At 45.2% G+C, this 22,605-nt stretch overlaps 4 non-coding genes across 4 annotated transcripts; 3 read left to right on the top strand and 1 right to left on the bottom strand.

Annotated features, from left to right (window-relative positions):
* The first annotated feature begins 619 nt into the window (after positions 1-619).
* trnas-uga (transfer RNA serine (anticodon UGA)) lies at positions 620-701 on the top strand. Its single transcript has one exon. It is a non-coding gene; the product is annotated as a tRNA-Ser (tRNA).
* Positions 702-6,765: 6,064 nt separating this feature from the next.
* On the top strand, positions 6,766-6,838 carry trnaq-cug (transfer RNA glutamine (anticodon CUG)). The gene has a single exon. It is a non-coding gene; the product is annotated as a tRNA-Gln (tRNA).
* An 8,497-nt stretch (positions 6,839-15,335) lies between these two features.
* Positions 15,336-15,408, bottom strand: trnak-cuu (transfer RNA lysine (anticodon CUU)). Its single transcript has one exon. It is a non-coding gene; the product is annotated as a tRNA-Lys (tRNA).
* A 690-nt stretch (positions 15,409-16,098) lies between these two features.
* Positions 16,099-16,181, top strand: trnas-uga (transfer RNA serine (anticodon UGA)). Its single transcript has one exon. It is a non-coding gene; the product is annotated as a tRNA-Ser (tRNA).
* Positions 16,182-22,605: the final 6,424 nt, after the last annotated feature.

The following is a 22,605-nucleotide window of genomic DNA, read 5'->3' as shown; positions in this document are numbered from 1 at the left end:
ATAAAAAATAATTAAATTAATAATTGAGCAGCCCCTCCTGGCTTGTGCTCTGACCGCGATCCGGGGAGAACTGCTCGAATCCAGACACGTGATCATGTTAGTTGCCTCATCAGGTCATCACGTGACCATTCGGCCTGTACAGGTCTCCTTCTGTGCCGTGATTTCTAGATTCCATCATTTTTATTTTCTTCCAGACTGGGAAGTGTGGTCCTGTTCCATTTGAATTTCTAATATATTTCCAATGTAACTGATGTTGTTACACAAACTATTAAATCAGTGGAATTGTGCGTCTAGGGAGTTGAGATTTTCGAGTCTCTCAAGGCTTCTCTCCAAATCCAATGGCCATTTTCCACGAAGTTTCAACCCCTCCTCACATAAATACTATTAGAACATAGAAAAATACAGCACAGAACAGGCCCTTCGGCCCACGATGTTGTGCCGAACCTTTTTCCTAGATTAATCATAGATTATACAGTGCAGAAGGAGGCCATTCGGCCCACCGTGTCTGCACCGGCCGACTATTGGTCGCTTGAATGGAATAACTTCCTGGAGTGATTCCAGGCTGGTTTTAGAATGTATTTCATCGACCAAATAACTAATGAATGACGCATTGAACGCAGCTGCGATGGCCGAGTGGTTAAGGCGTTGGACTTGAAATCCAATGGGGTTTCCCCGCGCAGGTTCGAATCCTGCTCGCAGCGACTGTGTTTCGAAATGTTTGTTCAACTCCCCGCACAAGCCGCTGACTCGAAAATTAATACGTTTTCCGATGGTTTGTAAATAAGATGTTTGAACGTTAATCAAGTTCAGTCAGTTATTAGCATTTTTTTTTTGGGGGGGGGGGGGTGGGACTGAACGAAATATTCAGATGAATAAGGAACTCACACCCAAAACAGCAATCAGTAAATAATAACATTTCCTGCAACGTTCGGAAGGAGAAGCAGCAACGGCAGCGAATGGAAACGTGGTTCGGTTTCATTCAGCTGAATGTATTTCTGGGTAAAAAGATCGAGGCAGAAATGGAACATTTTTAAAAAATATTTTCTTGTTCTCTTTCCTTTGTCTCTCTATCTGTTTCTTTGTTTCTTTCTCTCTCCCTCACTCATTGTTTTTGTGCTTCTCCGGGGACTGATTGGATACACAGCGAAACTCAGCCCCATCTCATTCCAACTCTTTTGGACCAACACGTCCTGGTGATGGACGGTCCTGAATCAGTGGAAGAATCGACAACCTATTCCATTCTTGGCTCTGTGAGAAGTCCCATTCCTTGTTGTGAGTGTCTCTGAGATAAAGGGATCGAGAGAGAACGAGGTGACTGCAGTCTGACTCTTACTCTGAAAACCTGTTAGTGCGCCCTTGTACAAAGTGGATGTGTCTGAGAACAGGAGGAAAGCAGATCATGGGCCTGTGATTGATTTTATTGAGCAGGACCTTGAAAAGTGATGCAATCTTCTAACCAGTCAGCGCCTGTCTGAGAACTGGCAAGGAATTAAGGCTGTTATTGAAACGGTTGATCTTGAATTAGTTTAGGCAAACCGATTATTTATGAGGTGTTGGTATATTGTTTTCAGAGACACTGTCATACTTTCTTAAAATATGATTTGTGCTTGTTTTTGTTTTGTTCAATAATTTGGGGAATCTATTTGGAGCGGATGCAGTTGGTTAATATATGTGCCTCTTGCTTGTCCAGCTGCCCGTGCAGCAGCTGCTCCATTCCTGTCGAGATCTGTGGACACAAACAGGATATCCAAACTATTGCGCACTGCTGCCATCTCCTGGTTGAACGCGAGTTGTAGAACACGGTAACGCTGTATTCGTAACACATTTCAATTGGAGCAAAAGAACATTAACATGGTTAAATATTATCATTGTAGTAATCATCTTGAGATCCCCAGATATCTGATTTCTGACTGAGCTACCCAGCTCTACCCGATCTATCGGAATATGAAAGATTCCCATTGCAGCCATATTGGTTACAAGAATATCGAACCCCTGATTTAATACATTCACCCGCTTCATTGTTTGTGTATTCGTTCTATAAATACAGAGGGGGCAACATTGCCCAGGGACAGGTGATGGTATAGTGGTGACTGTCCCGCATTTGACCCAGATTCAGTTCCTGCCCATCACAGTGGTGAATTATTTAATTAGATACCGCAGGTCAGGACAGAAAAGGAGTGGACACTCCTCAAATAAAATTCACCAATTGTTTTCATCATCCATGGGTTCCTTATGTAATAACCAGCATCAATTTGTTTTGAGTGGAAACTTAGTTTAAATAAACGACAATCTTCAACATTAATAACTAAGTTCTCAGTCTGCAACAATAGTAAATAGGTGGGTTAAACGGAACAAAAAAACGAGCCAAGCAAAGTTCCGTTTACAAAATGAGCTTAAAACACTCCTAGTGGCTGAATAAATTAATCACTAAGTAAGTTACATAATTAATACCAGTAAAAAGTTATTACTGAAACAGGAAGAAAAGGGCAGCATCAGGGCACAAGGACAAGGTAATGTCTCAGACCAGAGTAAGAGTCCAATGTAATGACACACAGAACATCATAAATATATTGCATAAATACATTTATTGTGGACTGGTGCCATCTCCTGGCTGAGCGGGAGCCGTGTGACACAGACACTTTCATTCAGGAGCGTTTTAAATTGGAGTGAAATGCACACAAACAACACGAATTTCTTTCTGCTCACTGTGCCAGTTATAGTGATCTGTATTAAACAGCAGGAGCGGGATCCGCAGTCTTCACCTTGTTTTAAAATAATTTAGAGTACCCAATTAATTTTTCCCAATTAAGGGGCAATTTAGCGTGGCCAATCCACCTAGCTTACACATCTTTGGATTCTGGGGGCGAAACCCACGCAAACACGGGAGAATGTGCAAACTTCACACGGACAGTGACCCAGAGCCGGGATCGAATCTGGTACCTCGGCGCCGTGAGGCAGTAGTGCTGACCACTGTGCCGCCATGCTGCCCTCGCAGTTTCGTTGTTGAAATAAAATCAAAAGAAACAATTTTTGTCCCTTGCTTTTCGTACTGGGATCATTGGGTAAATTGGGTTATTTTTGGTTTGTTGGCCTCCACTGCGAACAGAATAAAACACATACGGGACCAGTCTTTGCCGTTGCTGAGTAAGCACTGTGCAATGGTCACTCCGAACGATTCTGTCATGAAGCTGCTCCTCAAGTATTCTCTTTCTCAATCTGCTGAAGGCTGAGCTGACGCATTGGAGGTTAGGGCGAATCCTATCTGCTGGATCTGCCTTTTTCCAGTGGTGGCTTCCGGTCATGGAAAACGGTCCACATTTTCCACGATCTCGCCATTTTATTCTGTGTGCCATTTCTATGTGAGTGTTGACAACATAATTCAGCTCTTGGTATTCACCATGATTCAGTCAGTGGTGGTCTGTGGAAAGTAGGAGTCAGTCTGTGGAGCTCTGTCTCCCATAGTCCTGACGTTCAGAGTGACCATTACACAGTCCTTGTGGCGACAAGGTCCCATTTGCACATTGAGGATTCGCACCATCCGGTTATTTGACACTACCACCCTGCTAAGTGCGATCAATTTTGAAATACAATTGCTGCATCTTTCAGTCTCTGACACTATAGGGCAGAGTCAGATTCATTCCATATTTGTAATATACCAATCATTCTTCGGATTGTTACATATCTTCTGCAACAATCTGTCTTTGGGATTCAGTTAAATCGCTTTGCGAGAGTCTCTGGGACTGTATGAGAGTCTGTCATTCATTTAATATCTTTCATTCTCTGAAAATCTGTGTGAAGGTGGAACTAAATCTGTAATGATCAATCTCTGATATTGTTATTGAGTGGATAAAATCATTATGTTGTTTGCCAGTTTCCGTTAAAACGTCTGCATATCAGAATCATGACAAGGCTTTCAGTAGCAGTGGGCATGCGCGTGTGTTGGGGGAGGTGCATATAGACATTTGGGTGGTGACTGAATCTTTATCTGTCAGTCCCTGCTGTGCACAGTAACAAGTCTGACAACACCAGGTTAAAGCCCAACAGGTGTGTTTCAAACACTAGCTTTCGGAGCACTGCTCGTTCCTCAGGTGAATGAAGAGGTATGTTTCGGAAACATATATATAGGCAAAGTCAAAAATGCAAGACAATGCTTTGAATGCCAGCATTTGCAGGTAATTAAGTCTTTACAGATCCAGAGATGAAATGAAAATCGCTTATTGTCACAAGTAGGTTTCAAATTAAGTTACCGTGAAAAGCCACATTCCGTCGCCTGTTCGGGGAGGCTGATCCAGGAATTGAGCCGTGCTTCTGATCTGACTCGGTCGGCTTTTAAAGCCAGCGATTCAGCCCTGTGCTAAACCAGATAGGGCTCACCCCAGGTTAAAGGGGTGTGAATTGACTCACACCAGGACAGTTGGTAGGATTTCGCAAGCCCAGGCCAGATGGTGGGGGACAAATGTAATGCGACATGAATCCAAGGTCCCGGTTGAGGCCGTACTCATGTATGCGGAACTTGGCTAGAAGTTTCTGTTCGGCGATTTTCCTTGTCGCGCGTCCTGAAGGCCGCCTTGCAGAACGCTTACCCGGAGATCAGAGGCTCAATGCCCTTGACTGCTGAATTGTTCTCCTACGTGTTCTCTGGTGTGACATGTGAATATTCCATTCATTCTCTATCTGCAGTCTCTATTGCTTTGTGTGGCACAGGTCTCCCTCGGCCAACGAGCCAGCCGCTGATTTGATCTCACTTAAAGCAACTTGTAATTGCGTCCAAAGCCCATCAGTTTCCCCACACAATTATAAATCAGAAATATGAATGAACAATGTGACATTTATCTCTCTGTTCTGGAGCTGACCAGAAGCAGTGATGTCAGTTTGCACCACTCGCCAAGTTGGCCTGTGGATGCGCCTCGCCAATCACGTAGGTAATGTAATTCTGCCAGCCAGTGGGTTCAGTTGGCATTTTAGGAGAAATTCGAAGTCATCATGACTTCATCAGTGGCCTCATGGTTAAGGTGTGAGTGATGTTAATCATGATGTGATCAAATGAGTGTCTGTTTCAGTCTTTCCGCGGGGAGTTTTCATGCTGAGGAGAAACATGTTGGACATGGTCTGGGAATGTTTCACTCCGGTCCATTCCCAACATATCCTGCCCTGATGGGATGGGCTTTTCCTTCCAAACGTTGCAGAACACTTTTTTAATATTGATTAATATTGGTTAATTATCATTTCTCAAGTATTGTTTCATATGTTTAGAGTAGTTTATATAAAAATACTAATTACCAGACGTGATAAAGTTTTACTTTCATTCCCGAAAAAGCCAAATTGGATGAAAACCATCAAAGAGCCCCAATCATTTGTGTGGTCAGTGGTGTGTTTATGGAGCACGAAATGGTTTTCAGAGTAAGAGTAAGACTCGTTCTCTCTCGATCCCTTTATCCCAGAGCCACCTCACAACCAGGAATGGACCTTCGTACAGAGCAAGAATGGAATAGTTTGTCGATTCTTCCACTGATTCACGATCGTCCATCACCAGGACGCATTCGTTCAGAAGAGTTGGGATGAGATGGGGCTGAGTTTGACTGTGTATCCAATCAGTCCCCGGAGAAGCACAAAAACAGTGAGTGAGGGAAAGAGAAGGAAACAAAGAAACAGATAGAGAGACAACGGAAAGAGAACAAGGAAATATTTTAAAAACATGTTCCATTTCTGCCACGATATTTTTACCCAGAAATACATTCAGCTGAATGAAACCAAACCACGTTTCCATTCGCTGCCGTTGCTGCTTCTCCTTCCAAACGTTGCAGGAAACGTTATTATTTATTGATTGTTGCTTTGAGTGTGATCTCCTTATTTATCTGTATATTTCGTTTAGTTTCCAAAAAGGACGTTTTTCCAACAAATTGCGTTCGATAAATGTTCATACCGTTAACAGACAACCAACCGAAATTCCGATTCATTGTCGAGCCGGCAGCTTCCCGGGGGAGTTGAACAAACATTTCGAATCACAGTCGAATCTGCGGGGGGGAAACCCTATTGGATTTGAAGTCCAATGCCTTGACCATTCGGCCATCACAGCTGCATCATTCAACAGTAATTTGGTCGATAGAATACGTTCTAAAACCAGCCTGGAATCACTCCAGGAAGTCATTATATTCAAGCGATCAAAGGCCCCGGGATTTATGTGAGGAGGGGTTGAATCTTGTGGAAAATAACCATCCGATTTGGAGAGAAGCCTTCAGATATTCGAAAATCTGTGTTCCATAAACGCACAATTCCACTGATTAAATAGTTTGTGCAACAACATCAGTTACATTGGAAAAATATTAGAAATTCATGTTTCTTCTCAAATGCAGAAGCACTACACTTCCCAGTCTGGAAGAAAATTAAAATGATGAATCTAGAAATGAGAGCACAGAGGGAGACCAGTGCAGACCGAATGGTCGCGGGATGACGCAACTAAATGATCACGTGTCTGGATTCCGGCAATTCTCCCCGGATCGCGGTCAGAGCACAAGCCAGGAGGAGCAGCTCAATTATGAAATAAATTATTTTTTATTACAACACCTTGGTTGCCAGTCATTCAGAGACGAGCATTTCTATATGGTGTCAGGAGTGGACATTATAGCAGAAGCATTTGAGCGCATCAACCTCCTTGCATCATAGAATCGTAGAAGGCCATTCGGCCCAACACGTCATCACATAACGTCCGAATGAGCACCACAGCCACTCTCCACAAGAAGAGGTTTAATGGGCAATGCAGCACCAGCTCGGCTAGCTCAGTCGGTAGAGCATGGAACTCTGAATACCAGGGTCGTGGTTTCGAGCCCCATGTTGGGCGCTTCCTTACTGTTATCGGAAAAGATTGAAGATTGAACTGTCTTCACAACAAGAACGCAAGGTTATGTCGCTGGACTGCGAATCCAGAGGTCTGAACTAACCCTTGGTGACAAGCTTTAATAAATCTGGAATTGAAATTTCGTTTCAGTAATAGCTCATAAAGGTTCTGCTTCTAGGCGGATCAATTTCCACAACTGGGGACACGTTTACACAACAGAAGAATGATTTGACACAACCACAGTGAAGATCTGTCACCGACAGAGAGAGCAAGGTTGCACAGCAGGAAACATTTACAAACAGGGCCTCTCTGTGTGCAGCAGAAAACACATTTTCCTAAAAAAACATTTTCGCCATCTCGGCACCTTTTCTGTGTGTCATTGTATGTGTGTCCTGATAGTCTCTTCCTGATTTTTTGTGTTTCTTTCTCTGTCTGTTACAGCAGCGCTGCTGTTATGTATTAAGCTCACTTTTCCCAAACAATAATTGTGATTGATAGATACAGAAAGATTTCCACACTGACATTCAGTACCAATGTCTGATAGAGACTGAAACCCACCCTCACATACAGTACCAGACATTGACTCATATTGAAGGAATCCTGCTCTCACAACCTGTTCCAGAGATTGAGGTGCAGAGTGTTCCCTCCACTCGCGAACACTACCTGTGATTTACAGATACAGAACAAGTCTCAGTCAGGTGAGTAGCAGAGTTTGATGGGTACGACATGTATTCCACAATTACCTTCTCTGCACCAGAAAATCAGATGCAGTTGACACGCGGTGTCTGTGTTGTTTTAACAAGAGTTTTACACAAGACCTGGAACACATTTACACAATATCAGGGTATAAGACGTAGGAGCAGAAGTAGGCCATCGAATATGCTCCGTATTTCAATGAGACCATGCTTAATCTGATATATGACGTGTTATGACCTCATACGGTGGCACGTTGTCAGTGGTTGCCTCACAGCGCCCGCGATCCGGGTTCAATTCCAGCCTTTGGTCACTGACTGTGTGGAGTTTGCACTTTCTCTCCCTGTCTGTGTGGGTTTCCTCCGGGAGCTCCGATTTCCTCGCACAGTCCAAATGTGTGCGGGTTAGGTGGACTGTCCATGCTAAATTGCCCCTTAGTGTTCAAAATGTTGGGTGGTGTGACAGGGATGTGGTGGGGACATAGGGGCTCTTTCAGAATATCGTTGCAGAATCCATTGGCAGAATGGCCTCCTTTTACATTTTAATGATTTCATGATAATCCTCATGTACACTTTCCCGGCTTTATATCTCTAGATTTCATGATGAACCTTTAAAACCAACATTCCAACCAAGCCTCAGGTAGCAGTAACTCCTCAATGGTCGTTAATGTCCCGGCTGTCAATCATTTGGTCAGTCTTGAGTGAAGTCACATCATGGAAATGTCATACATTGATCCAGTTCGAAAGTAAATTAAGTCGCTCTAGTCCCTGATGACCACAGGCTCTTTGAGGGTAAGATCTCACTGGTGGTGATTTAACCTGAGGATCACCATACCTCAGTCGAGGAGCAATAATAATAATAATACTAATAATCTCTTATTGTCACAAGTGGCTTCAATGAAGTTACTGTGAAAAGCCCCGAGTCGCCACATTCCGGCGCCGGTTCGGGGAGGCTGGAACGGGAATTGTGAGATGGCGGGATTTTATGTTTCAGGTCTTGTATAACCGTGTGATCTGAATCTAATTAATTTGGTTTTCCTTCTGCTAATCTTGTCTCACAGTGAGGCAAACCTCACTGATTGGATAGACGAGTGATCGTTCTTCAGTCTTGTCATGGACGGACCCGCTGAATATGGAGGCATATCCTGTGTGGCAGGATTTAGCTCCAACTCAATCTATAATTTTGTGGATGATACCACTGCGGTAGGTCGTATCACAAACAATGACGAATCAGATACAGAAGGTAGATAAATCACATGGTTGCATAGTGCACTGTCATGTGAGTGTACCTTTAAGACATGGATGTTTAAGCAATGTACATTTAACAAAACAGTGATGTCAGAGAGTGGGTGGAACTGGGCTTTAGGTCAGCCATTTTGCAGGTTTTTAGTTTGAGTTCAAAAAGCACTTTGTGTGTGTCTGTGGGTTTCCAGAAAGCTGCAAGTTTGAAAAGTGATTGGGAGTGTCTTCGTTTGCAGGGGATGTTAAGTTGAGTTCATGGAATAAACAGTGTTTTCTGTTTAAAAACCCACGTGACCATAATTGTAATCCCACACCTAGGGAAAAAGCCATGTGCCAGGAAAAGCAACACATCCATTAAAGGGAGAGATTAGTTGAACTCTCTGATACATTTTGGGTTTCTGAAAACGCCTCGCCCATAACAGTACCTAAAACAGCCTGTCTCTAAATGTCGGAAAGACCAAGGAACTGATCATCGACGCCATGAAGCGTTGCACAACACACACACCCGTCTGCATCAATGGGTGCGAAGTGGAGATGGTCGATAGCTTTACATCTCGGGGGGTCACCATCACCAACAGTCTGTCCTGGTCCACTCACGGTGATGCAACAATCTAGAAAGCCCAACATCGTTTGCACCTCCTAAGGAAGGAAAATAAAATCGTCATGTCTGCATCGACTCACACAAACGCTACAGATGCGCCATAGAGAGCAACCTATCGGGCTGCATCATAGCTTGGTATGGCAACTGCTCGGTCCAACTTCGCAAGAAACTGCAATGTGGTGAACTCAGCCCAACCCATCACACAAGCATGCCACCCGCACAGTGATTCTGCCTACAGCTCTCGCTGCCGCAAGACAGCAGACAACATTATCAGAAACCCTCCCACCCAGGTTTTGACTTTTTACAGTCCATTCCATCAGGTGGAAGGCACTGAAGTCTGAAGACCCGCACATCCAGACATAGGAACAGCTTCTTCCCCACAGCTACTAGACTCCTCAACAACTCTCCCTCGGACTGATCTGTTCCCTGTAAGAACACTATTCACGACGCCCTATGCTGCTGTTGGTCATGGATTTACTTTGTTTGTCCACTTGTTCCGCACTGTAACCAATTACTGTTTGTCGATGTACCATTTGTCAATGCACTGCGTCGATTATTCTTTTTTTGCCCACTATGTATGTAATGTGTATGTTCCTTGGAAGCAGAAAAATACTGTACATGTGACAATAAGTCAAATCAAAGTGGTTCCTCTCTCACTACCCGATCAATTCATCTCAATCAGACCAAGACTGAATTTTGAATTCTCGCTTTTCCAACACAGCTCGATGCAATCCGGCCTCACAACCTGGAATGGATTTGCACGTCAGTGATTGCAGATCCATCATCGAAAAATGAGTCCCACTTCCGAGAAAACAGCGTATGAAAAATCGACGATAATGGGATTCGAACGCCGTTATAGAGCGCAATGGACTAGCAGTCCATCGCCTTAACCACTCGGCCAGCTCAACACACAAGTGTATGCGTCAAAAAGTCTTAATTCGTTTTGCATTCGTGAACTGATGGACAATATCCGCTTTTTGTCTTCAGCCCCGTGTTCAATATTGGAAATGCAGTTTTTTTCAGTAAAATGAATTCCCATCACATTCAGGGACTTTTGTGAATGGACTGATATGAAACACTTCAATATTATTTCCAAGATGTTTCCACACAGTGTGAAAGGCCCCCGCTGAAAGACTGGAATCAACCAGCATTTCACAGCAAAAACAAACGCTCCCGGCTTCACAGAGGAATCCGTCGATCATCGGAGCACACACTTCACGATGGACATTTTCTGATCATTCAGTTACAGGTTTCTACTCCTGCCTGGCTTCATTCCCCAGGAAATAGGGATTATATTCTTTCAGCGAGTCATGAAAGTATACTTGGAGCAGATTAAAGATAAATTATTGTGTTGGGATGAGACTATTCCTGGTTGAAAGGTAAACTTTCCAGAAAATGCTTCAATATTCAGCGGGTCCGTCCACGACAAGACTGAGGAACGATCACTCGTCTATCCAATCGGTGAGGTGTACCTCAGCGTGAGACAATATTAACAGAGTGAGAACCAGGTTAAGTAGATTCAGATCACACGGTTACAATAGAACTGAATCAGGAAAACCCCGCCTTCACAGCCTTGCCATTCGCCTGAGGTATCGTGATCCTCAGGTTAAATCACCATCAGTCAGATCTCACCGTCAACGGGGAAAGCAGCCTATGGTTATCAGGGACTAAAGCGACTTAATTTACTTTAGAACTGGGTCAATGTATGATGTTTCCAGGATGTGGCTTCCCTCAGACAGATCAAATGATTGACAGACGGAAAATTTACGACCATTGAGTTACTGGTACCTGAGGCTTGGTTGGAGTATTGGTTTTAAAGGTTAATCATGAAATCTAGAGATGAATAGCCGGGAAAGTGGGCATGAGGATTATCATGAAATCATTAAAATGTAAAAGGTGGCCATTCGGCCCATCGACTCCGCACCGACCCTCTGAAACAGTCCCTATGCCCCAACCACATCCCTGTAACGCACTACCCAACTTTATAAACACAAAGGGGCAATTTAGCATGGACATTCCACCTAACCCACGCACATTTGGACGTGCGAGGAAATCGAAGCACCCGGAGGAAACCCATAGACACAGAGAAAAAGTGCAAACTCCATACAGTCAGTTACCAAAGGCGGGAATTGAACCGGAATCGCGGGCACTGTGAGGTAGGCACTGTGACAACGTGCCACCATACCAGATCATAACACGTCATATCCTATCAGATCAATCATGATCTCATTGAAATACAGAGCACATTCATAGAACATAGAACATAGAACAATACAGCGCAGTACAGGCCCTTCGGCCCACGATGTTGCACCGAAACAAAAGCCATCTAACCTACACTATACCATTATCATCCATATGTTTATCCAATAAACTTTTAAATGCCCTCAATGTTGGCGAGTTCACTACTGTAGCAGGTAGGGCATTCCACGGCCTCACTACTCTTTGCGTAAAGAACCTACCCCTGACCTCTGTCCTATATCTATTACCCCTCAGTTTAAGGCTATGTCCCCTCGTGCTAGCCATTTCCATCCGCGGGAGAAGGCTCTCACTGTCCACCCTATCTATCCCTCTGATCATTTTGTATGCCTCTATTAAGTCTCCTCTTAACCTTCTTCTCTCTAACGAAAACAACCTCAAGTCCATCAGCCTTTCCTCATAAGATTTTCCCTCCATACCAGGCAACATCCTGGTAAATCTCCTCTGCACCCGTTCCAAAGCCTCCACGTCCTTCCTATAATGCGGTGACCAGAACTGTACGCAATACTCCAAATGCGGCCGTACCAGAGTTCTGTACAGCTGCAACATGACCTTCTGACTCCGGAACTCAATCCCTCTACCAATAAAGGCCAACACTCCATAGGCCTTCTTCACCACCCTATCAACCTGGGTGGCAACTTTCAGGGATCTATGTACATGGACACCTAGATCCCTCTGCTCATCCACACTTTCAAGAACTTTTCCATTAGCCAAATATTCCACATTCCTGTTTTTCCTTCCAAAGTGAATCACCTCACACTTCTCTACATTAAACTCCATTTGCCACCTCTCAGCCCAGCACTGCGGCTTATTTATATCCCTCTGTAACCTGCTACTTCCTTCCACACTATCGACAACACCACCGACTTTAGTATCGTCTGCAAATTTACTCACCCACCCTTCTGCGCCTTCCTCTAGGTCATTGATAAAAATGACAAACAGCAACGGCCCCAGAACAGATCCTTGTGGTACTCTACTTGTGACAGAACTCCATTCTGAACATTTCCCATCAACCACCACCCTCTGTCTTCTTTCAGCTAGCCAATTTCTGATCCACATCTCTAAATCACCCTCAATCCCCAGCCTCCGTATTTTCTGCAATAGCCTACCGTGGGGAACCTTATCAAACGCTTTGCTGAAATCCATATACACCACATCAACTGCTCTACCCTCGTCTACCTGTTCAGTCACCTTCTCAAAGAACTCGATAAGGTTTGTGAGGCATGACCTACCCTTCACAAAGCCATGCTGACTATCCCTGATCATATTATTCCTATCTAGATGATTATAAATCTTGTCTCTTATAATCCCCTCCAAGACTTTACCCACTACAGACGTGAGGCTCACCGGTCTATAGTTGCCGGGGTTGTCTCTGCTCCCCTTTTTGAACAAAGGGACCACATTTGCTATCCTCCAGTCCTCTGGCACTATTCCTGTATCAAATGATGACATAAAAATCAAAGCCAATGGTCCAGCAATCTCTTCCCTGGCCTCCCAGAGAATCCTAGGATAAATCCCATCAGGTCCCGGGGACTTATCTATTTTCAGCCTGTCCAGAATTGCCAACACCTCTTCCCTACGTACCTCAATGCCATCTAATCTATTTACCTGGAGCTCAGCATTCTCCGCCACAACATTATCTTTTTCCTGAGTGAATACTGACGAAAAATATTCATTTAGTATCTCGCCTATCTCTTCAGACTCTACACACAACTTCCCATCCCTGTCCTTGACTGGTCCTACTCTGTCCCTAGTCATTCGCTTATTCCTGACATACCTATAGAAAGCTTTTGGGTTTTCCTTGATCCTTCCTGCCAAATACTTCTCATGTCCCCTCCTTGCTCGTCTTAGCTCTCTCATTAGATCCTTCCTCGCTACCTTGTAACTATCCATCGCCCCAACTGAAACTTCACACCTCATCTTCACATAGGCCTCCTTCTTCCTCTTAACAAGAGATTCCACTTCTTTGGTAAACCACGGTTCCCTCGCTCGGCACCTTCCTCCCTGCCTGACCGGTACATACTTATCAAGAACACGCAGTAGCTGATCCTTGAACAAGCTCCACTTATCCAGTGTGTCCAACACTTGCAGCCTACTTCTCCACGTTATCCCCCCCAAGTCATGTCTAATGGCATCATAATTTCCCTTCCCCCAGCTATAACTCTTGCCCTGCGGTGTATACTTATCCCTTTCCATCCTTAACGTAAACGTCACCGAATTGTGGTCACTGTCCCCAAAGTGCTCACCTACCTCCAAATCCAACACCTGGCCTGGTTCATTACCCAAAACCAAATCCAATGTGGCCTCGCCTCTTGTTGGCCTGTCAACAAACTGTGTCAGGAAACCCTCCTGAACACACTGTACAAAAAACGACCCATCTAATGTACTCGAACTATATCTTTTCCAGTCAATATTTGGAAAGTTAAAGTCTCCCATAATAACTACCCTATTACTTTCGCTCTTATCCAGGATCATCCTCGCCATCCTTTCCTCTACATCCCTAGAACTATTTGGAGGCCTATAGAAAACTCCCAACAGGGTGACCTCTCCTTTCCTGTTTCTAACCTCAGCCCATACTACCTCGGAAGATGAGTCCCCATCTAGCATCCTCTCCGCCACCGTAATACTGCTCTTGACTAGCAGCGCCACACCTCCCCCTCTTTTGCCTCCTTCTCTGAGCTTACTAAAACACCTAAACCCCGGGACCTGCAACATCCATTCCTGTCCCTGCTCTATCCATGTCTCCGAAATGGCCACAACATCGAAGTCCCAGGTTCCAACCCATGCTGCCAGTTCCACTACCTTATTTCGTATAATCCTGGCATTGAAGTAGACACACTTCAAACCACCTACCCTAAAACTACAATCCAGGTTCCCATGCCCCTGCTGCATTAGTTTAAACCCCCCAAAGAGCACTAACAAATCTCCCCCCCAGGATATTTGTGCCCCGCAGGTTCAGATGTAGACCATCCTGTCTGTAGAGGTCCCACCTTCCCCAGAAAGAGCCCCAGTTATCCAGAAATCTGAATCCCTCCCGCCTGCACCATCCCTGTAGCCACGTGTTTAATTGCTCTCTCTCCCTAGTCCTCATCTCACTATCACGTGGCGCGGGCAACAACCCAGAGATAACAACTCTGTTTGTTCTAGTTCTGAGCTTCCATCCTAGCTCCCTGAAAGCCTGCCTGACATCCTTATCCCCTTTCCTACCTATGTCGTTAGTGCCAATGTGGACCACGACTTGGGGCTGCTCCCCCTCCCCCTGAAGGTCCCGGAAAACACGATCCGAGACATCACGTACCCTTGCACCTGGAAGGCAATATACCAAACGTGAGTCTCTCACGCTCCCACAAAATCTCCTCTCTGTGCCCCTCACTATAGAGTCCCCAATTACTAATGCTCTGCTCCTCTCCCCCCTTCCCTTCTGAGCAACAGGGACAGACTCTGTGCCAGAGGTCCGTGACACTGCCGGTGACAGATCTTCACTGTAGTTGCGTCAATGTGTTCCCAGTTGTGGAAATAAGAACCGTCGGAAGCAGAACCTTTCTGCGCCGTTAATGAGACAAAATTTTAATTCCATATTTATTAATTCTCGTTTTGTTCGAAATGTTCGTTTAGACCCTCTGGATTCCCAGTCAAGGGTCATAACCTTGTGCTCCTGTTATGAAGACAGTTCATTCAGCATCAATATTTTCGGATAATAACTAGGAAGCGCCCAACGTGTGGCTCGAACCCACGACCCTGGGATTAAGAGTCCCATGCTCTACCGACTGAGCTAGCCGGTCTGCTGATGCAGTGTCAATTAAACATTTTTTGAAGAGAGTTGCTGCGGTTCTCATTCGGAGGGTCAGTGCTGACTTGTTGGGCCGAATGGCCTCCTGCGCTGGAGATTCTACGATTCTATGATTCAAGGAGGTTGATGCGGTGAAGTCCTTCTGCCATACTGCCCATTCCTGACACCATGTAGAAATGCTGGTCTCTCAATGACTGGCGACCGAGGACATGTAATAAAAACAACTGACTTAATAATTGAGCAGGTCCTCCTGGCTTGTGCTCTGACCGCGATCCGGGGAACTGCCGGAATCCCGACACGTGATCATTTTAGTTGCGTCATCGGGTCATCAGGTGACCGTTCGGCCTGCACAGGTCTCCTTCTGTGCTGTAATTTCCAGATTTCATCATTTAAATTTTCTTCCAGACTGTAAACTGTGTACCTGTTCCATTTGAATTTCTAATATATTTCCAATGTAACTGATGTTGTTCCACAATCTATTCAATCGGTGGAATTGTGAGGTTTTCGAGTCTCTCAAGGCTTCTCTCCAAATCCAATGGTCATTTTCCACGAAGATTCAATATCACATAAACACCGGGGCCCCGTTGATCGTTTGAATGCAGTAACTTCCTGGAGTGATTCCAGGCTGGTTTTAGAATGTATTCTATCGACCAAATTACTAATGAATGACGCACTAGACGCAGCTGCGATAGCCGACGTGGTTAAGGCGTTGGACTTGAAATCCAATGGGATTTCCCCGTGCAGAGTCGAGCCCTGCTCGCAGCGACTGTGATTCGAAATATTTGCTGAACTCCCCGCACAAGCCACTGACTCGAGAATAAATCGGAATGTTTGGAAATGAACGGTTTGAACCTATATCGAGTTCAGTCAGATATTTACCCTTTCATTTGGTAACTGAACGAAATATAAAGAAGCTCGCACTCAAAACAACAACCAATAAATAATAACGTTTCCTGCAACGTTTGGAAGGAGAAGCAGCAACGGCAGCGAATGGAAACGTGGTTTGGTTTCATTCAGGTGAACGGATTTCTGGGTAAAAAGATCGTGGTAGCCACCAAACCCACTGTGTTCAGCGACTTCTCCCTGTCTGCTCTGCCTCAGAGCCCCACTGTCCCTATTCCCTAGTTCTCCCTCAATGCTCTCACCTTCTGACATATTGCTCCCGTGCCCACCCCCCTGCCATACTAGTTTAAACCCTCCCGTGTGACACTAGCAAACCTCGCGGCCAGGATATTTATGCCTCTCCAGTTTAGATGCAACCCGTCCTTATATAGGTCACACCTGCCCCGGAAGAGCTCCCAGTGGGTCAGATAACGGAAACCCTCTCTCCTACACCAGCTGTTTAGCCACGTGTTTAGCTGCTCTATCTTCCTATTTCTAGCCTCACTGGCACGTGGCACAGGGAGTAATCCCGAGATTACAATGCTAGAGGTGCTGTCTTTTAACTTTCTGCCTAGCTCCCTGAACTCCTGCTGCAGGACCTCATGCCCCTTCCTGCCTATGTCGTTAGTACCAATATGTACAACGACCTCTGCCTGTTTGCCCTCCCCCTTCAGGATGCCCTCTACCCATTCGGAGACATCCTGGACCCTGGCACCAGGGAGGCAACATACCATCCTGGAGTATCTTTCACGTCCACAGAAGCGCCTATCTGTGCCCCTGACTATAGAGTCCCCTATTACTATTGCTCTTCTGCGCTTTGACCCTCCCTTCTGAACATCAGAGCCAGCCGTGGTGCCACTGCTCTGGCTGCTCCTGTTTTTCCCTGATAGGATACACCCCCTCCCCCGACAGTATCCAAAGGGGTATACCTGTTCGAGAGGGGGACAACCACAGGGGATTCCTGCACTGACTGCCTGCCCTTTCTGGTGGTCACCCATTTCTCTGCCTGCACCTTGGGTGCGACCACATTTATATAACTGCGATCTATGACGCTTTCCGCCACCTGCATGCTCCTAAGTGCATCCAATTGCTGCTCCAAGCGAACCAGGAGGTCTGTGAGGAGCTCCAGTTGGGTGCACGTTCTGCAGATGAAGCCATCCGGGACGCTGGAAGCCTCCCGGACCTGCCACATCTCACAGTCAGAGCATTGCACCCCTCTAACTGACATTGCGTCAATTAATTAAAATTAAACGTTTTTTTTTTAAATTATTATTTTTATTTTAATTTTTTAAAAGTTACTGTTAACTATCTGTTTCCTAGCACTAGATTTCTAATATAAATGCGAAAGCTAAATATAGTACTCTCCGATCTGTGGCTTAGATGCCTCTCTAAATTATAATTCAGTAATTATGTTTAATTAGTTACCAATGCTTAATTTTTTTAATTCAGTGTAGATTCCCAACCAGCCACTCAGGTCACAGCTTTTCTGTGATGTCACTTCAGTTTCCCCCCGACACACACAATTTGAAAAAGGTATAAAAGTAATAATGAGTAAAAATGACTTACTTACCTTCTTACCTTCTGAGTGTCTTAGATGTTCTCAGGTTCTCTCCCTGACAGAGACTGCTCCTCCTCCTCCGAACGGCCCCCGAAACTAGGGCGCGATCTTTCAAAATCTCGGTAGTCGGTTACACCTCAACCCATCTGCTGAACACATCCACAATAACCAAAACATATTTAAAACATTGACAACATTCACACCTTTCCAACTCAATGTAATCCATTTGGAGCGTCTCAAAGGGACCACTGGGCAATGGGGCTTGCCTCATTCCGCAAGGGATACCTTTGCCGGTGTTATATTGCTGACAAATCAAACACCGATTACTGATACTCTGGGCCAGCCCCTGTATTTTAGTGTGCCACCAAGTGTCCAGCAACAAATCACTAGTCCCCCGAGCCCCACAATGCGTTGTAAAGTATGCACATTCGATGACCCACAAAGCCAGTACCTCAGACATACAAGTCAGATGTGCTGCCGTGGTCCATAAAGAATAAACAGAATCATATGTACAACCTAACCGTTTCCACATTTGTTTATCACTCTCAGGAGCGTCCTGCTGTAACCTTCTGACGTCTTGGATGGTTGGCACTGGCTTGTCAGAAGCAGATCTATTTAAAGCAGATCGTTTTGTCTGACTTAGCATTTTAGGCACCGCTGAATTTGAGGGCTGTCCGCGCTGCACAATCTGCTTGTTCATTACCAACGTCAACTGGGGTCTTACCGTTTGTATGGGCAGCGCATTTAATGACGGAAATCTGCGCGGACATAAGGAGAGCCCGCAGTAGGTCATCAACTAAACCCCGGCGGGATCTTTTCCGTGATGGCCGAGGTACGGAATCCCCTATTCTTCCAGAGCTGTGGGTTAACTGAAGTCGAGTGTTAATCGTTTCAGGGACCTCAAAATATTTTATGGAAGTGCCGTCTGGCATGGCTTGAAGTGCGTACCCTGTTAGATCTGAATGATCCACTGCCCTCCTTACCATAGGCCCCAGATCCTTGGCATGGTAGTCATGGACCTGACGTGTAATATGAGGGCCGACAGAAGCTGACTGTGCCCATAAATGTGGTGGTATTGTAACAAAATCTTTTCCCGTGACTGTGGCTGTAATCTTGACTGGTCATTCGGTCCAAATTAACGTCCGGTATTTGTCCTCCAACTCTCTGTTCTGTCCGGTTCTGGCATAGGCCAGGGTAACGTGGAGCAGTGAATGCTCAATGTCTAACGTCCACCACTAGGGTGTGATGGAAATATAGCACTGTTGTCTCATCCTCCATGATTGAACCGTTACCCCTTCGTCTCTGCACTCTAGCTGTAGCTGGAAGATACACAATAAATCTCGGGCCAACAAGTTACAGTCGAATCCAGTAGTCACCACAAACTGATGATCTGTAGACCTATTCTCATAAATGATTGTCACAGGTTCAGAAATAGGATACTCACACACGTATCCTTGGGGCCCCGCCAAATGCTGGGTGTGGTCGGATAGTGGTAGTCGAAGTTCTGATTGCACCGAAGACATGGCTGCTCCAGTGTCGATTACAAATGGGTAATGTTGATCTCCTGTCTGCAGAGAGATAATAGGTTCACTGTCCGATTGGAGATTACTTATGACTAAATTAGCTAGTCAATCTTGTGTTGGGAAAGGGTTTGCCTGGGAGAAGTCGGTCTATAAGACCATAAGACATAGAAGTGGAAGTAAGGCCATTCGGCCCATCGAGTCCACTCCACCATTCAATCATGGCTGATTACAACTCCATTTACCCGCTCTCTCTCCATAGCCCCTAATTCCTTGAGAAATCAAGAATTTATCAATTTCTGTCTTAAAGACGCTCAACGTCCCGGCCTCCACCGCCCTCTGTGGCAATGAATTCCACAGACCCACCACTCTCTGGCTGAAGAAATTTCTCCTCATCTCTGTTCTAAAGTGACTCCCTTTAATTCTAAGGTTGTGCTCCCGGGTCCTAGTCTCCCCTGCTAGTGGAAACAACTTCCCGACATCCACCCTATCTAAGCCATTCATTATCTTGTAAGTTTCTATTAGATCTCCCCTCAACCTCCGAAACTCCAATGAAGAAAATCCCAGGATCCTCAGACGTTCATCGTATGTTAGGCCTACCATTCCTGGGATCATCCGTGTGAATCTCCGCTGGACCCGCTCCAGTGCCAGTATGTCCTTCCTGAGGTGTGGGGCCCAAAATTGCTCACAGTATTCTAAATGGGGCCTAACTAATGCTTTATAAAGCTTCAGAAGTACATCCCTGCTTTTATATTCCAAGCCTCTTGAGATGAATGACAACATTGCATTTGCTTTCTTAATTACGGACTCAACCTGCAAGTTTACCTTTAGAGAATCCTGGACTAGGACTCCCAAGTCCCTTTGCACTTCAGCATCGTGAATTTTGTCACCGTTTAGAAAATAGTCCACGCCTCTATTCTTTTTTCCAAAGTGCAAGACCTCGCACTTGCCCACATTGAATTTCATCAGCCATTTCTTGGACCAATCTCCTAAACTGTCTAAATCTTCCTGCAGCCTCCCCACCTCCTCCATACTACCTGCCCCTCCACCTATCTTTGTATCATCGGCAAACTTAGCCAGAATGCCCCCAGTCCCGTCATCTAGATCGTTAATATATAAAGAGAACAGCTGAGGCCCCAACACTGAACCCTGCGGGACACCACTCGTCACCGGTTGCCATTCCGAAAAAGAACCTTTTATCCCAACTCTCTGCCTTCTGCCTGACAGCCAATCGTCAATCCATGTTAGTACCTTGCCTCGAATACCATGGGCCCTTATTTTACTCAGCAGTCTCCCGTGAGGCACCTTATCAAACGCCTTTTGGAAGTCAAGATAGATAACATCCATTGGCTCTCCTTGGTCTAACCTATTTGTTATCTCTTCAAAGAACTCTAACAGGTTTGTCAGGCACGAACTCCCCTTACTAAATCCATGCTGACTTGTCCTAATCCGACCCTGCACTTCCAAGAATTTAGAAATCTCATCCTTAACAATGGATTCTAGAATCTTGCCAACAACCGAGGTTAGGCTAATTGGCCTATAATTTTCCGTCTTTTTCCTTGTTCCCTTCTTCAACAGGGGGGTTACAACAGCGATTTTCCAATCCTTTGGGACTTTCCCTGACTCCAGTGACTTTTGAAAGATCATAACTAACGCTTCCACTATTTCTTCAGCTATCTCCTTTAGAACTCTAGGATGTAGCCCATCTGGGCCCGGAGATTTATCAATTTTTAGACCTCTTAGTTTCTCTAGCACTTTCTCCTTTGTGATGGCTACCATATTCAACTCTGCCCCCTGACTCTCTGGAATTGTTGGGATATTACTCATGTCTTCTACTGTGAAGACTGATGCAAAGTACTTATTCAGTTCCTCAGCTATTTCCTTGTCTCCCATCACAAAATAAGCAGCGTCATTTTGGAGCGGCCCAATGTCAACTTTTGCCTCCCGTTTGTTTTTAATGTATTTAAAGAAACTTTTACCATCATTCCTAATGTTACTGGCGAGCCTACCTTCAAATTTGCTCCTCTCTTTCCTTATTTCTCTCTTTGTTATCCTCTGTTTGTTTTTGTAGTCTTCCCAATCTTCTGACTTCCCACTACTCTTTGCCACATTATAGGCTTTATCTTTCTGGTTGCCTCATTTTAGGAAGGATGTGGAAGCTTTGGAAAAGGTGCAAAGGAGATTTGCCAGGATGTTGCATGGAATGGAGAGTACGTCTTACGAGGAAAGATTGAGGGTGCTCGGCCTTTTCTCATTAGAACAGAGAAGGGTGAGGGGCGACTTGATAGATGATCAGGGGAATAGATAGAGTAGACAGTCAGAGACGTTTCCCCTGGGTGGACCAAACCATTACAAGGGGACATAAATTTAAGGTGAATGGTGGAAGATATAGGGGGGATGTCAGAGGTAGGTTCTTTACCCAGAGTGTAGTGGGGTCATGGAATGCACTGCCTGTGGAAGTAGTTGAGTCGGAAACATTAGGGACTTTCAAGCAGATATTGGATAGGTACATGGATTACGGTAGAATGATATAGTGTAGATTAATTTCTTCTTAAAGGCAGTACGGTAGCCTTGTGGATAGCACAATTGCTTCACAGCTCCAGGGTCCCAGGTTCGATTCTGGCTTGGGTCACTGTCTGTGCGGAGTCTGCACATCCTCCCCGTGTGTGTGTGGGTTTCCTCCGGGTGCTCCGGTTTCCTCCCACAGTCCAAAGATGTGCAGGTTAGGTGGATTGGCCATGATAAATTGCCCTTAGTGTCCAGAGTTGCCCTTAGTGTTGGGTGGGATTACTGGTTTATGGGGATAGGGTGGCGGTGTTGACCTTGGGTAGGGTGCTCTTTCCAAGAGCCGGTGCAGACTCGATGGTCCGAATGGCCTCCTTCTGCACTGTAAATTCTATGATTCTTTTGCTTTGATGCATTCCCTAACTTCCTTTTTCAGCCATGGCTGCCTAATCCCCCCTCTGATAACCTTTCTTTTGTTTGGGATGAACCTCTGTACTGTGTCCTCAATTACTCCCAGGAACTCCTGCCATTGCTGTTCTACTGCCTTTCCCACTAGGCTCTGCTCCCAGTTGATCTTCGTGAGTTCCTCCCTTATGCCCCTGTAGTTACCTTTATTTAACTGTGACACCTTTACATCTGATTCTACCTTCTTTCTCTCAAATTGGAGATTGAATTCGACCATATTATGATCACTGCCTCCTAAGTGCTCCCTTACTTTAAGATC

This window comes from Scyliorhinus torazame, chromosome 24 (assembly GCF_047496885.1).
Source record: "Scyliorhinus torazame isolate Kashiwa2021f chromosome 24, sScyTor2.1, whole genome shotgun sequence".
Taxonomy (NCBI): domain Eukaryota; kingdom Metazoa; phylum Chordata; class Chondrichthyes; order Carcharhiniformes; family Scyliorhinidae; genus Scyliorhinus; species Scyliorhinus torazame.
Note: the sequence above shows the minus strand (reverse complement) of the source record. Positions and strands in the feature narration are given on the sequence as shown.